Below are 13,896 nucleotides of genomic sequence, written 5' to 3' on the forward strand. Positions count from 1 at the left end.
CTTTACCAAGCCCTACTATTCTAGGAAGAACCAGCTGGATCAGTTTGGGGTCAACTGAAAAATGTCTGTAAATATTTTCCTCACAATTCTATAGCAGTTTGTCAGTTCCCCTCAATCCTTCAATTGACAAAGATCTCTTAATAGCTATGATGGTAGCCAATGTCCAAGATTGATGGGATGCAGCCATGAGAGACTTTCTTCTGCTAATAAGAAGCTACACTGTGCAACAGAAGGAATACCAGCTTCAAGTCAGAAAACCCTCAGCTGACAGCTGGCCCCATCTTCCATACATATGAATGAGACTATTTTGGACCCTCTGGTCCCAGTCAAGTTGTCAGGTGACTCAGTCACTGGGAGATCCTCCATGAGACCAGCATAAGAACCACCCACTCAACACCCAAGATTGTGTGAAGATAACAAGTTACTAAGTTTTGGAGATATTTATCATGTATATTTATGTACCAATATATAACCAAAACAGACCAAAACACTTTCTTTTAATAATTTTTTCTAGAAAATATACATAAAATACTTAATGTATTGCTTGGCACATAGCAGGTGTTTACTAAATGGTCACTCTCATCATAATCATTACTAGATCAGGAGGCAAAGTGCATATATTCAAAGATTTTACTAACAGCAGTGGTAATCAATGATAATGGGTTAACAAACAGGTGCCATGGGAATCTAGGAGACATTCACTTTGTATTAGATTATAGAGTAGCATTGGAGCTAGCTTATGAAGCCTGTGGGCATTTAAAAAACCTGCAGAAATCCCATTGTCCTGCAAAACTTTGCCTGGTTCAGCTTATTGTCATAAATTTTATAACCACTGCCCACTTCTTTTTTACTGTTCCTCATGTTATTAATGTGAAAGAATATGAGCCCCTGCTAGCACTCCCCAAAGTCACAGAATTCTATTAAAAAACAAGAGATTTCTATTAAAAATAACTGCTATGGAAGGAGAAAGTTTAAACATAAGCAATTACCTGAAGCCCTGTTCTCTGATTTCCCTTGGGAGGTTTTCTGGAAGGTGCTGGCATATGAGTCAGTGCATAGTTTCATGACTGTGAGAGGTCATCAGAAGGAGGATATTCCTTTTCTTTACAGAAAAAATAAGGCAGATCAATGTAAGAGTATTAAACTTGCAGTAACTAGGAGGAATTTCAAAGACATCTTGAAATACTTTAGAAAGGATTTCAAGTCATTGCTGTTTTGATACTGCCAAGAGGTTAGTCTAAGTGCCATTGCCTTTGAAAGAAAAAAAAAAAACTTAACCAAAAGATGAGTTAATCATTAAATGGCAATTTGGTCCAATAAGCAGGAGTAAGGCAGTATCAGCATGAATTTCAAAAACCTGCTAAGAGCTATAAATATAGCCTGCAATATTTTGCAATATCTAAAGTGTTTGGCCTAATGTTGAACATGCTCCATTGTTCCAACCAGCTGTGTTCTTTCACTCTTTCATTTCTATAAAACTAGGATAAAGGCTGTCAAAGCAAACGCGGCGGCAGCAGCGGCAGACTTTCTTGCTGAAAAGTTCTGTGTACATAGTACATAGCAATCTCAAGATGGAACTTTGAATGTTTCAAACCAGAACAAAATCTTCATCTAATTATAAGTGAACTATATTAAGCACAAAAGGCAATTTCAAATTATACTGAAGAAAGTTACATTTTACTCTTTGCTTTCAAAATGCATTTATCGCAATTTCACAAACTAATTGCAAATTCATTTTGCTTAATTTTCTTAGGTTATTTCTTTTATTGCTTTCAAGTGCTCTGCATTTTTCTGAACCATCGAAATCCATAAGGGAGATTTAGAGGAGTTTTTTCATTTTGTTGTTAATTTGTATTTAAAATTGTAGAATGGGAAATGAATCATTTTTTTTGTTTCTTATTCTTGGATTAATATGATGACCACTAAACCAGTTCCACTTACTATAGACACATTCAAAATAAAGGAAGACTGAACAAAATAAGGGAGAAAAAAAGTTACTAGATATAAGCACATTTGGAAAATTGGATTTGGAGAAAGACAATTTCAGATGCAAACTCAAATGGAGCCATATATAACCATCTTTCATTTATACCTATATGATTGCAGGTCTTTGTATAACTGCACGGTTTTGAAACAGAGGAGGCTCTACATTTTCCACCAAGGTTGATTATACATTATGTAGATTATTGCAAATGGTTCATCGAAGGCTGAGCAATTTGCTCTGTTTACTATAATTCCAGTTTGTCTCTCCCAATTACATACTTTGCCTAGGATAAAACAATTCTAATGTCTAAAGCTCCTGCATTCCAAAGTCAAATACAAGTTCATACATTAAAAAAAGTTTCAGTTATTTTTTAAATTTACTGTCTGGCCTCCTCTCTCATCATTAGGAGGGATGGTAGAGAATGGCCACAGGCAGCCATTTGTGACTGTTTAAGCAGATTCACAGATGAAGCACCTTTTGAGTAGGGTTGAATTCATGCTTGATGTAGATTGTATCCATAGCTTCCCTAAGTCAGAGGGAATGTCAACCCCAGTCGTCTGCACTCAATGTCTTTTTTTTTTATGAATTTTAATATTTATTTATTTTTTAGTTTTCGGCAGACACAACATCTTTGTTTGTATGTGGTGCTGAGGATCGAACCTGGGCCACATGCATGCCAGGCGAGCACGCTACCGCTTGAGCCACATCCCCAGCCCTAAACTCAAGTCTTAAGGGGGTGTGAAAGTATGTGTGTGTGTTGTAGGTGTGGAGGGAGGAAAGAGGGTAGGAGGGGAGTCAGTTCAGTATTGTCTGCTATGGGGAGCTAAGACAGCTACTGTAAATGAATATCTAGGCCCACATGTTTATTATTATTAGCTATCTTCCTGTGACTGAGTACCTTGTTTATGTGCTGTTAATTAATTACCCCCAAATAATAGGCAATGTGTGTACTTCATTCTGTAACTTGCAGATTTTAGCAGTTTTTGTTTGAGAGAAATGTCATTAAATTGTAATAAAACCCTACATTTACATAGCACCTTCAATACTTTTATATTAAAGGAAGCTAAGATACTTTGAAATTCCTCTGAATAGATGTAAGAGCTATAGATATCTTTCTCAATGTCCCGAAATACCATCCTGCCTATAATTAAAATACAGTCATTCTTAAAACATAGCCATGGGAAATGAAAAGCATTAGCTCCTTTATTGGAGCTGGGATTAACTAAGCATTTTGGATCTAAAGAACTGGTTTAAGGAGACAGAGAGATAATTCACAATTATGTTGGTACCAGTTCCCACTCTTGTTTGGCTCACCTCCTTATGGTCATCTAGTCTATCACATATCCTAGAAAAGATTCTTCTTTTTTAATTTTAAATTAAGCAAGCTGTTCCTCCCCTGCCTCTGCTTAGTTGATAGCTAAAGTTTATGGCTCTGCTGTTAATGAGCGAGTATTGTCTTCTCAGCTTCTTGCTGAAGACATGATGTTCTCAAACTTTCTGTTGCCCAACTCTTACTGAATGCTCAGCTGAAAGAGAGTGGCCACACAGAATGGCCTGAAGGATTTCCAGATGACTCATTTCTTTATATATTTTTATTCACCAATAGGATCAATTTCAATGACAGGAGCTAGGTGGTTTGTGTATTATTTTTACCCTCTCAGGTAGTTTTATTTTCCTGAATTTTATTTACTAATTCATTTTTCTAATTCAAGATTAAATCTGGACATCTGCTTTTATTGAGCTGTGCCTGCTGTTGTGCCAACCGTTGGCTGGAGGGAGGGTGGAGGACAAAGTCACTTGAAGCCTCTTTGGACATATTTCTCTGATTTCAGTACTAAGACAGATATGGCTTCTTTATGACAACCGTGTTGTTTTTTATGGTGGACAGTATGAATCACGTTATGTTTTCCCCATCTGGCTGCTCACAGACTCTTAGCCATATTTATAGTTCATCTCTAGGAGATGTGCAAATTTTCTATTGCATTTCTCTATGCTAACCTTTCCCTTGGCTTTATTTAAATGTTCTACTTTTTTTTCCCTAGCCCTCTATCCTCTGCAATTTCCTCTTATTATTTTAGCATAATTTACTGTATGTATTTTTGAGGCTATCTCATAACATTTTCACAAAATATGAGTAGTCAGTATACATAAGTAGATAGGGAGAGCATTGGGTGGATTCCCAGGGATGCCTGGGTTATTTTACCTACAGTTCAGATAGTCCAACTTCAATCAGTGCTGCCAGGTTGTGCAGACCCATCATCAGCGACTGGGCTTCAGACTTTGTGGCAAGATGTTTACTCAGGTGATTAAGAAGAAAAGCTATCTCAACTCAAGCGAGTGAATTATAATCTTCTGTCGTACCCATGTTGGGTACCAGAATTCTTAAGGAATGAAATGGGATATTTGGAGGTAATTCCAACTCTATAAATCTTTCAGTGAAGGCCCAGTTGAAACTCAAGGGGGACTCCATGGCTCATGGCTCAGTCTTCCACTGAAGAAAATCCTCAACTAGGAGGAAGGGGCAGAGCCAGGCCCTTGAAACCTCATTAGGCTAAAACAGGTCCACATAGGGAGAATAATTGGTGACTCATAGAAGTGCTAGATAGTCATGGACATTCTCTAAGGATTGATCTATGCAAAACAATTGCTACCAGGTTTTTCAGAAATGTCAGAGGTCCCAAGAAGTTTATATCATCCAGTGACCAGCAATCTAGATCAGGAAATTTTAAGGAACAGGATTCTTAGATAGTTGAAAGCTAGAAAGCGTATCATTTCTAGAACCACTGAGCTGAGATTCAATAAAATGCTTTCATTTCATCCCTTCTATGCCTAGCATACATCTAAATCTTTTGCAATAAGTCCATGCAGTTGTGATCTGTTTGGAAGGCAGGAATAACACTGTCAAATTGCCACTGTGGGTTCAGAAATTTTCCCTGACATTCTCTATGGCAGAATTCCTGCCCTTCACTAGGTTTTTGGTAAGAAGCTGATTGGGAGTTGATTTTTTTGCTGCAATGTGGAAAATGGAAGGAAGCCCAGGTAAACAAAAAGGTCCTTGGATAAAAGTTCTATTTCCTTATGCTGACTCTGTTCCCAGGTATGAAGGCTTGTATATTTTTAAAATCTAATTTTACTTAAAAAATATGAACAGAAAATGAGAACTGCACACCACCCCTGACTATCTTACCAACTTCTGCAGAGGTGGAAAACATCACACTTCCCATAGATGAGGGATTTGCTAGGGGTCCCCCAGAACGTAGAGTGATTGGGATTGGGACAGATGAGAAACCTTTTAAATTTTCTGAGAAGATGATATGATAATAAAAGCTGAAATCAATCAAGAAGGTCTAGCTACAACAGAAAGACCCCAGGCTGAAGAGACCCACCTTCCAGCCTTCCTGTGAACTGCATCTGACAGTGTGGGGAAAGGAGGCATCTGCTCTCCAAACATGACAGTTATGGCAGCAGGAATGGTAGAACCCGTAGATAGCGCTCTGTCTACACACCTGGGGCTGGCTGCAGGCCTTTGGCACTGTCCTTTCTTTACATGAGTCACAGCTCAGATATCCTCTGGCTTCTTGCCTGGTGTTTGAGTCACAGCCAGGCTGGACGGAGTTTTGTGGTGTACATCAGACAAAGGAAGCCCTTGGCTTTCAGCATAGTCACAGATCTCTTTGGGCCCAACTTTCTCCTTAGTAGCATCATTTGATTTAACTGTTTATGACAAGATTTTGCTTAAACTAGCTCCCCTAGTTACTTGAGATAAACAGCACAGAGGGAGAGAGAGAACTGAGGAGAGTAATAGAAAAATGTGCGCTTTTTTTTTTTTTTTGCTCTGATTTTCATCTACTTATTTTGATTTTCAAAATAGCCCCTACTTCTGAATTTGGAATTTTTGAGATAAAGGTGGCAAATCTGATGATTTCTATTTAGAATTTTTCAGTGGCTCGTTGATACTGTAAGATAAAGATTCAAAGGGCCAACACAGGATTGGGGTTGGCTGATTTTGGTTTTCCTTCTTCCCATCATGATGACCAAAATGGGGCTATTTTGTACAGACACATACCATGTTCTGTCTCCTCATGCCTTGCTTTGCATCCCATTGAGGTGTGGGTAGGAAATTCCTCCCTTTGATTCCGGTGAAATTATTCCAGTAGAATAACATGAATTCCAAATTTATTCTTTCATTCAACTGATATTTGAGTGCCTAATTTTCATAAAAATCTATGCTAGGCATATAAATCTTATCAAGAGGAATGGAGTAGTCCTTGCCTTAAAAATAATGTATAATCCACCAAGGAAGCAATAGCATACATTCCGCCATTAACTTGCTGTGACGCACACATTGGAAAAGTTGGAAGTAAAACTCTGGGAATGCTTAGAGAAGCCAGAGGACATTTTTCACTGAGACAATGGAAAATCTCTTCTTATAACTGGCTTTTATGGACTGGCCTTGAGAGACACATAGAATAGAATTTTAGAATTAGAAATAAGGAAAGAGTTCTAAATTATAGGAAGAGGAGTGACAAGAGCTGAGGCCAAGGTTAAGTTTAGGGAATAGACACTGGCCCAAATGTAGGGTATATAATAATATTAAGCACTGTTTATCTCTAGAATGATTTATGACTTTCACATCTTTTGTCCATATATTATTCCATTTGATCTTCATAACAACTCCATAGGTTGGGCCTGATAATTAATTAATGAAATTAATGAATATACTCCTACTCAGCAGGCATCAGAGTGCCACAGAAAGCATTTATTCAAGGAGTAACGAATCTGAGTTGAGCATAATGAAGATATTATTGTTTGGATATGTGGTGTCCCCCATAATTTCATGTGTGAGTCAATGTAAGAAAGTTTAGAGATGAAATGATTGGATTATGAAAGCCTTAATCTCATGGATTAACTGGGAGGTAACTGTAGGCAGGTGAGGATGGCTGGAAAAGGTTAATCATTGGGCAAGCCTTTGGAGTTTATTTTTTATCCCTGGTGAGTGGAACTCTCTTTCTACTTCCTGTTGCCATGTCCTGAGCTGCTTTCCTCTGCCATGACTTCCACCATGATGATCTGCCTCACCTTGGGCCCAGAGCTATGGAATCAACTGACTTCTGGCCTAAACCTCTGAAATTGTGAGCCAAAATAAACTTACACTCCTCTATGTTGTTCTCGTCAGGTTTTTTGGTCACAGTGATGTAAAAACTAACCAAACTAGAAGGGTACCCAGAAAAAAGAATCTTTCGTAGGAAAAGTGGGAAAATGGAAAGGCGTTGAGATGGGAAGACTGATTCTGAGGCCACATGATATAGTACAGGTTGGGAGTGAGAGGACAGAAAGGAAAGGAAGGGTTGGGTAGAATGGAGCTGAGGGTCCGTTGGGAAAGTGGCTTGTAGCCTTCGAGAAGGACACTATAACTAATATTTTATGAAATTCTCTGTTCTACTTCTCGCTTAGACTTATTTCCTGTTACTGTGTTCACAGAAAATTCCAGTAAGTTGATTAAGCTTTCTGTCTTTTGTACGTATTTGATACCCTTATCAGGTTACTAGGTTGAAGCTTCTGACAGATAAAGATTTTGTTTTTCATCTCTGTCTTCCCTTGGGGGAAGCATATACCTTGGTCACTTGCACATAACTGGTGTTTAATAAACACTTGCAGTATTTAGTTGAAGTTTGTCAGTGAAAGACAAAATTAGAGCTTAAAGCAGCAGCAGGGTTGCAAGGGTTTATTTATTTATTTTAAGAAACAAGTGAGATACAGCAGAAAAACATGCAAGTTGGAATCAAAACTGGGTTAAAGCTGGAGCTACCCACTTATTTTCTATATGACCTTGGACAAGTCACCTAATATGTCTAAGCATAATTTTACCTCATATAAAATAGCAGTAATAAAATCTTTTGAGGTTGCTGTGAAGTATATCTAAAGAAAATAATGCATGCAAATTTTATCTGATATAGTATCTGGCACAAAGGAGATCTCCAACCATGTTACTGCATATCTAGGCCTGCTACAGCCCCCTAAGTTGACAAAAGGAGAGAAGATTAAGAGATGGAACACGCAGGAGAAAGGAGAAATAATAGAACAGGTTTTCCTTAGGTGGAGCTGCAGAGGAAGTTCTTCAAAAAAGAAAGATGACCACTATTTTCCTTTAAATAGACAAATGGGGAAAAAATAGTAAAAGTTAAATAAATTTTGTCAAGTGAAAAAGGAGAGTTCTAGGAAAAACAATCTCAGAAAATTTAACTAAAGATTACCTTTGGAATGGTTTCTCTGGGTACTAGGCCAAGGGATTAAAAAAAAAGCAAAATAACAGGAGAATAATAATTCTTAGAAGTAAGAAAGTTTGCACAGATGGGCTGTCAGGGGAAAATGGAGACTAAAAGATATAGATAGATAGATAGATATCTTTCAGTCTGCTTACATATATATATATATATGTATGTGTATATATACACACTCATATATATATACTTACATATATAGTATATATAATAGTCATTATAAATAATAGTCAAAGGAAGACATATTGATATATTCTGTCAAGGAAACAGAATGGTTTACCCATTCTAGTGAAACATTAAATAAAATTTTTAAAATTTTACATACATGAAAGACTTTCAAAATTAGATATCTAATTTAATCCAAACTTTTTGGATTAGTGAAAGTCTCTTGTGGTGCATTTTTTTTCCAGTTATAGTGACTCTTTTGGCCTGTGTTTCTTATGAATTTAGGTCTTTAACCCTGGACATACTGCATTTTCTGCTCAATGTTTCTACTGAACTTTGTGTCTTCACAATAAGTATGACCTTGCTTCACACACTTGTAATGAACAATCTTTGTATTTAATTTATGAAACCAGACTCATTTCTTTACAGCTGTATGGCTTTAACAACCCCTTACTTTTGAAGGTTAATCTTAATTTTTCATAATCTAAATTTCTCTGTAAAAGAGGGGAAACTGTTAAGCATGTTTATTTATTTTTTTATTTTTTATTTTTTTGGACATGGAAACCAAGGAGCAGAGAGAGTCAGTGAGTTTGCTGATAACAAACAGCAATAGAAACACTGGACACAAAGCACATACTGTTCACAACTTGCTGCATTAGTGTGGCTTCTCCTCCACTTCTAACCTTAAAACAATATGATCTTACCAAGGGACACTTTCCACGGCCTGATGGTATTGTACATATGCATGAGGTAGACTGTGGAGCATCAGACTCTTCCTTTTAGAACCCAGAAATAATACTTTCTTTTCCCCACCTCACTCCTTTTAATTTTTGTGGTGATGGAGAAAGAATTAGACTGAGCAAGGCCATTCAGGCCTCAGGGAACAAGTCAATTGTTTGTGTTTACTTCACTCCTGAGATTTTCTGAGGGTTGTTACACACTAGCCTGGAAGAGAGAAGCATCCATGGACCATCTCATTTCTGACTCAGGCAGCCATCTGGGTGTTGAGACTATTTCCATGGCTTCCAATTCGTCAATGCTTGAAAACATTTACTACGGAAAGGATCGCTGGCTCAGGGAAGACATTTGTCTAATTCGGCAACAGCACTTTACACTGCATTTCCAGATTATGCCTCTCCTTGAAAACGATCTATTACAGGAGCAGTTTATAAAATTAAACACTTGTCATTATGCAATGCAAAATTCATGAAGCAACCAAATGTCAGGGATCTACATATTTAAAAGACGGGAGCTTTAGCATTTCTTTCCTGGCAGGAATTCTGAGCAGTAAAAGGCCCAGAGAAAAACATAGCTAATCACAAAGCTGTGTTGGAATGGACCAAATTATTTGGGGGAGGGAGACTATAGTCCTAAAAGACCCTATTTTCCTAGTGGAAAAATAATTACCTATCCAGTAATTATTTACCGAATATCTCCTTTGCATCAGTCACTGTTAAAAGTAGTGAGGCAACATCAATGAGTATCACAGCATCATAGTTCTCCTAGAAATGACATTCTAGTGATCAACAGGGTGGGAGAAATAGGCAATAAACAAGTAAATACATGAACAAGAAAATTATACTTTTGACACACAAAATTCGCTCCCTACCCACCCACATTATTATTATTATTACTATTATTATTATTATTTCTGTCAGAGAGAAAGGAGATCTAACCTCTCAAATAACGACAGCTCTTTTTGGATTTACAGGGCAAAATAACTCATCTGTTCAGTCAACACTGAACAAGTATCACATTAGATATAGATATGATGGAATTAGGGTGAAAAATAATTTAGCTGTCTGTGAGAAACTATGTTGAAGAAATACAAAACACCTTCTTGGTAAAACTGAAGACCATGCTTTTGGGACTCTCCTTACATTCCTCTCATTACAACTGTGCTTCTAGTTCCGGAGAATGGAGGAACATTCATCCTGAGGTGTGACCTGTGATGGATACAGGAGCATTGGGTGACTTACACCATTACAAGGGGGTCCAAATATCCACCCATTTTAAGCTCATGAAAAACACTCTTTGATGGAGGGACAAGTGCCTTACAAATCTACCTTGTAATATATTTTTTTCCCTTGGGAATTATTATCTACTGATCATGATTTCTCTTGAGTGTCTTCTCTAACATCTGGAGACCCAGGAATATGCTAGGGCTGCCCCCTCAGAACTCTCTTGTCAGTTCTCATACCATGCTCACCACCTCACCTCCAAGTTGTAATTATATTATGACATTCAGACCTGGCTGCTTTGGCATAGTCATTTTGATGCAAGGAAATTGTCAACGTGGAAACATGACTTTTACATAGTATGTTAGCCTCTGACTTTCAGTGTTTTAAAATATGTATCAATAGTGAGAGCTAAGGGTATAACAGTAAGGGTCAGGGATATTAGTTTCACGTGTTAATTGGTGATGAGGACACAACAAAAAAAATAGTGATTTTATATATTGATGGTGCCATTTTGGCGTCAAAACATTTATGCCAAAATGATTGTTAAAATAAATGCATCAAATCACAATGTCAAAAAGTTCTTCTTGAATATTTCATCTTTGTTGCTCATTTATGGCATGATAGAGGTACTCAATTCCAGGAAACTCCCTAATCTGAAAATAAAATGAATATCCAGACTCAGTACCAAGTCACATAAAGCAGATACCATGTGGCTCCCTGATGAGGCACAGTGCCATGCACCTGTGCCAGACAGCAGGCAACAGCTGCTGGGGTGATGTGGGCCATCAAATGATGGCTTGTTAGCAGTCTTTTAATGAGCATCTATGTTTCCCTGAAAATGAGGGGAGATCTCAGAGTAGAGATGCTGGGCTCAGATGCAATCTATCTTAGATTGCCATCAGGCTCATATGCATTTTGAGAGATAAATTTGACTGGAACTTGGGACATGTGTTCAGGGAGCAAGGGGAAGAAAAGATATAGTTGGAGAAGGGCCTTGAGTGTGTGAGGTTACAGAAATTAGATGTCATATTGAGAGGCAATTGAAGCAATTACAGCTTTTAACAGGTGAGTTACATGACAGAAAAGTGGTTGAGAGACTACCCCAGCTTCTTTTTGAGACGAACTGAAACAGGAGTAGAATTAGAAGCCAGAAGAGTCGTTCCAGGAATTACTTTGCAACACAGGTATGGAGCAATGAGAGTTTAAACTCACCTCATTGGCTTCAGAAGTAGAAATAAAGATGCATATTTAAAGGAAATCAAGAAGAAGGAATTTGCAAGACTTTGGAAAAGATTAAATGTTGGGGGTAAAAATGAATAAACATCAAATGAACCTAAGGCATTGATCAGGCATGTTGTTGGCATTGATGATAGTGGACAGACTTCAGAAGTAGGTTTACTTGGGATAAGAGTCATAAACTCAAACTTTACTATTGTAGTGTTGATAGGACAACCAAGGACTATTTCATTGTGAAAATAAATTGTGGTGTGGTCTGGAAAGAGGTTGAAAAGTCACAGTAGGAAAGAAAGATTTGGGAGCTATCTTTGTAGAAGTGAAATTGGGAGCAAATCATCATCACCATCATCACCACCACTACCACCACCACATCAGCAAACATCATGTAAGGATGCAGTGGGAGGTGCATAAGTGTACTACTAGTCACAAACATATGCATGGACAAAATTCACATTAGAGAAAGTCCCTATAGGGAAAACAGGGAGGTATTTGAAAAAATAGAATAAGAGAGGAGAATAAAGAGTGCTTCAAGAAAGAGACGGGGTCAGGGTGTCATGTTGAAAAAAATGAATTCAAGAAGGGGAAATAGGAATTTGATCATTTGGAGAGGCTAACTTTCTCTTCAGAAAGTTCTGAGTTTGCAGGAAGGGTTAAGTAGGAAGTGGATGTAGAATTGGAGGTTGTAATAAACTATATGTAAAAAGGACAGAATCAAAGTGGGAAGGAACTTAGAAGTCATCTATTCTAACTTTCTAGTGTTTTGGGAATCACAACTGCAGCTCTAACAGACATAAACTTGGCCTTAGTAGAAGAGCTCTCTCTAGTTGGTAGGCAGTCGATTCCATATTTGAACAATAACATTCTAGATTAATGAATTCTTCATCTCATTGAGGCAATATATGAAAAGATAGAAGGTAGAAATTTGCTGGCAACAGGAATGTACAAAGGGATCAAGTTCTTTAACTCTGAGAAGCTTGTACATTGTTAGGGGAAAAGAAAAAGAAGCATTACCAGGAAAGAGTTAAAGAGTCTAAGAAGGAGAGAGATGCTGCAGATTCTGAGAGGCCAGAGGCAGGAAGTGATTGGAGACACAGAGGGAAAGGTTGTTTTCTTTTTATTTATCCACCCACTAACCAGAGCCTGATACAGTGCTTTTAAGCATAGCATGTGTGTGTGCAACGAAGAGACATGCTGATTAATTAATTGAGGAGAAGAAAGGTATTTTTGAGATCCAAGAAAAGATAAAGGGAGGGCTTCAGAGGCAGATCTAGGATCTAACTAGTGATAAAAAATCATGTGAGTTAAGAAGCAAGACAAAATTCAAAAGCTTTCCTTTTGGCCACTGCGAAGAAAATGGCTGCTGTTGTAGCCAATTTTAAAGATAATGATTTTTTTTTTTTTTAAAGCCATCTGACTCCTTTGTACCTTCTACCCAAACTGAAGTAATAGCAAGGCATTCAGATCAAACTGTCCCTCCAGGAGGAAGAGACTTGCCAAGAGAACCTCGGCCAGATGGGAGCTGCAGAAAGAGGCTCAGAGGGGCATTTTGCTTGCCCAGTCAGTTTGGATTTAAACCAGGTGCCTCCAGGGTAGAAGGCCAGAGCTTCGCCAGTCAAGAGCAGAGATGTAAGCTGCCGTTGTGTGAAAACAAGTTAAGTTGCTTGGTTCCAGGGAACATGGTCCAAGTGTCATAAATGCATCTGTTTAATAATGCATATCAGTAGCTGTTCCAGATTTGGGCGCCTTGAGCTGCCTTTGTTTCCTCATTTCCTGAAAAAAAAAAAATGAACAAGCCCATGTCTTCACAAAAGCACTAGATGGCAGCATAGGACACATATTCAACTGTCTCTCTCCACAGGCTGCTGGAATTTTGACAGATACAAAACGGTACCTGTGGTTTTGTGTATAAAACTGGTATAACTGTTTGTACATTTAAAAAATGTAACAATAAATTAAACATAAGGGAAAGGGGTTGCTAATAAATACAGTGTTAGACTGCATTTTTGTATACCAGGTGACAAGCTTGGGCATTCAAATCTGATTTGTGTAGGAGATGGGCAGGATGGGAAGCAGGTTGAAGGAATTGTGAAGTGTACATGCTGGGTGGTTAGAGCTTCCTTGAGGGTTGTTGTTGATGTACCCATATGTCTGTGTGCAATACACAGAGGTGAAAATTTAGGGAAGTGAGGGGTACGATATGTCTGAAAGTCTGGATATAAGGGATTCTAGAAGGAAAGCACTGTTCTGATTCCCTAACTCACTGTTTTGA

The sequence above is a fragment of the Ictidomys tridecemlineatus genome, chromosome 5, assembly GCF_052094955.1.
Source record: "Ictidomys tridecemlineatus isolate mIctTri1 chromosome 5, mIctTri1.hap1, whole genome shotgun sequence".
Taxonomy (NCBI): Eukaryota; Metazoa; Chordata; class Mammalia; order Rodentia; family Sciuridae; genus Ictidomys; species Ictidomys tridecemlineatus.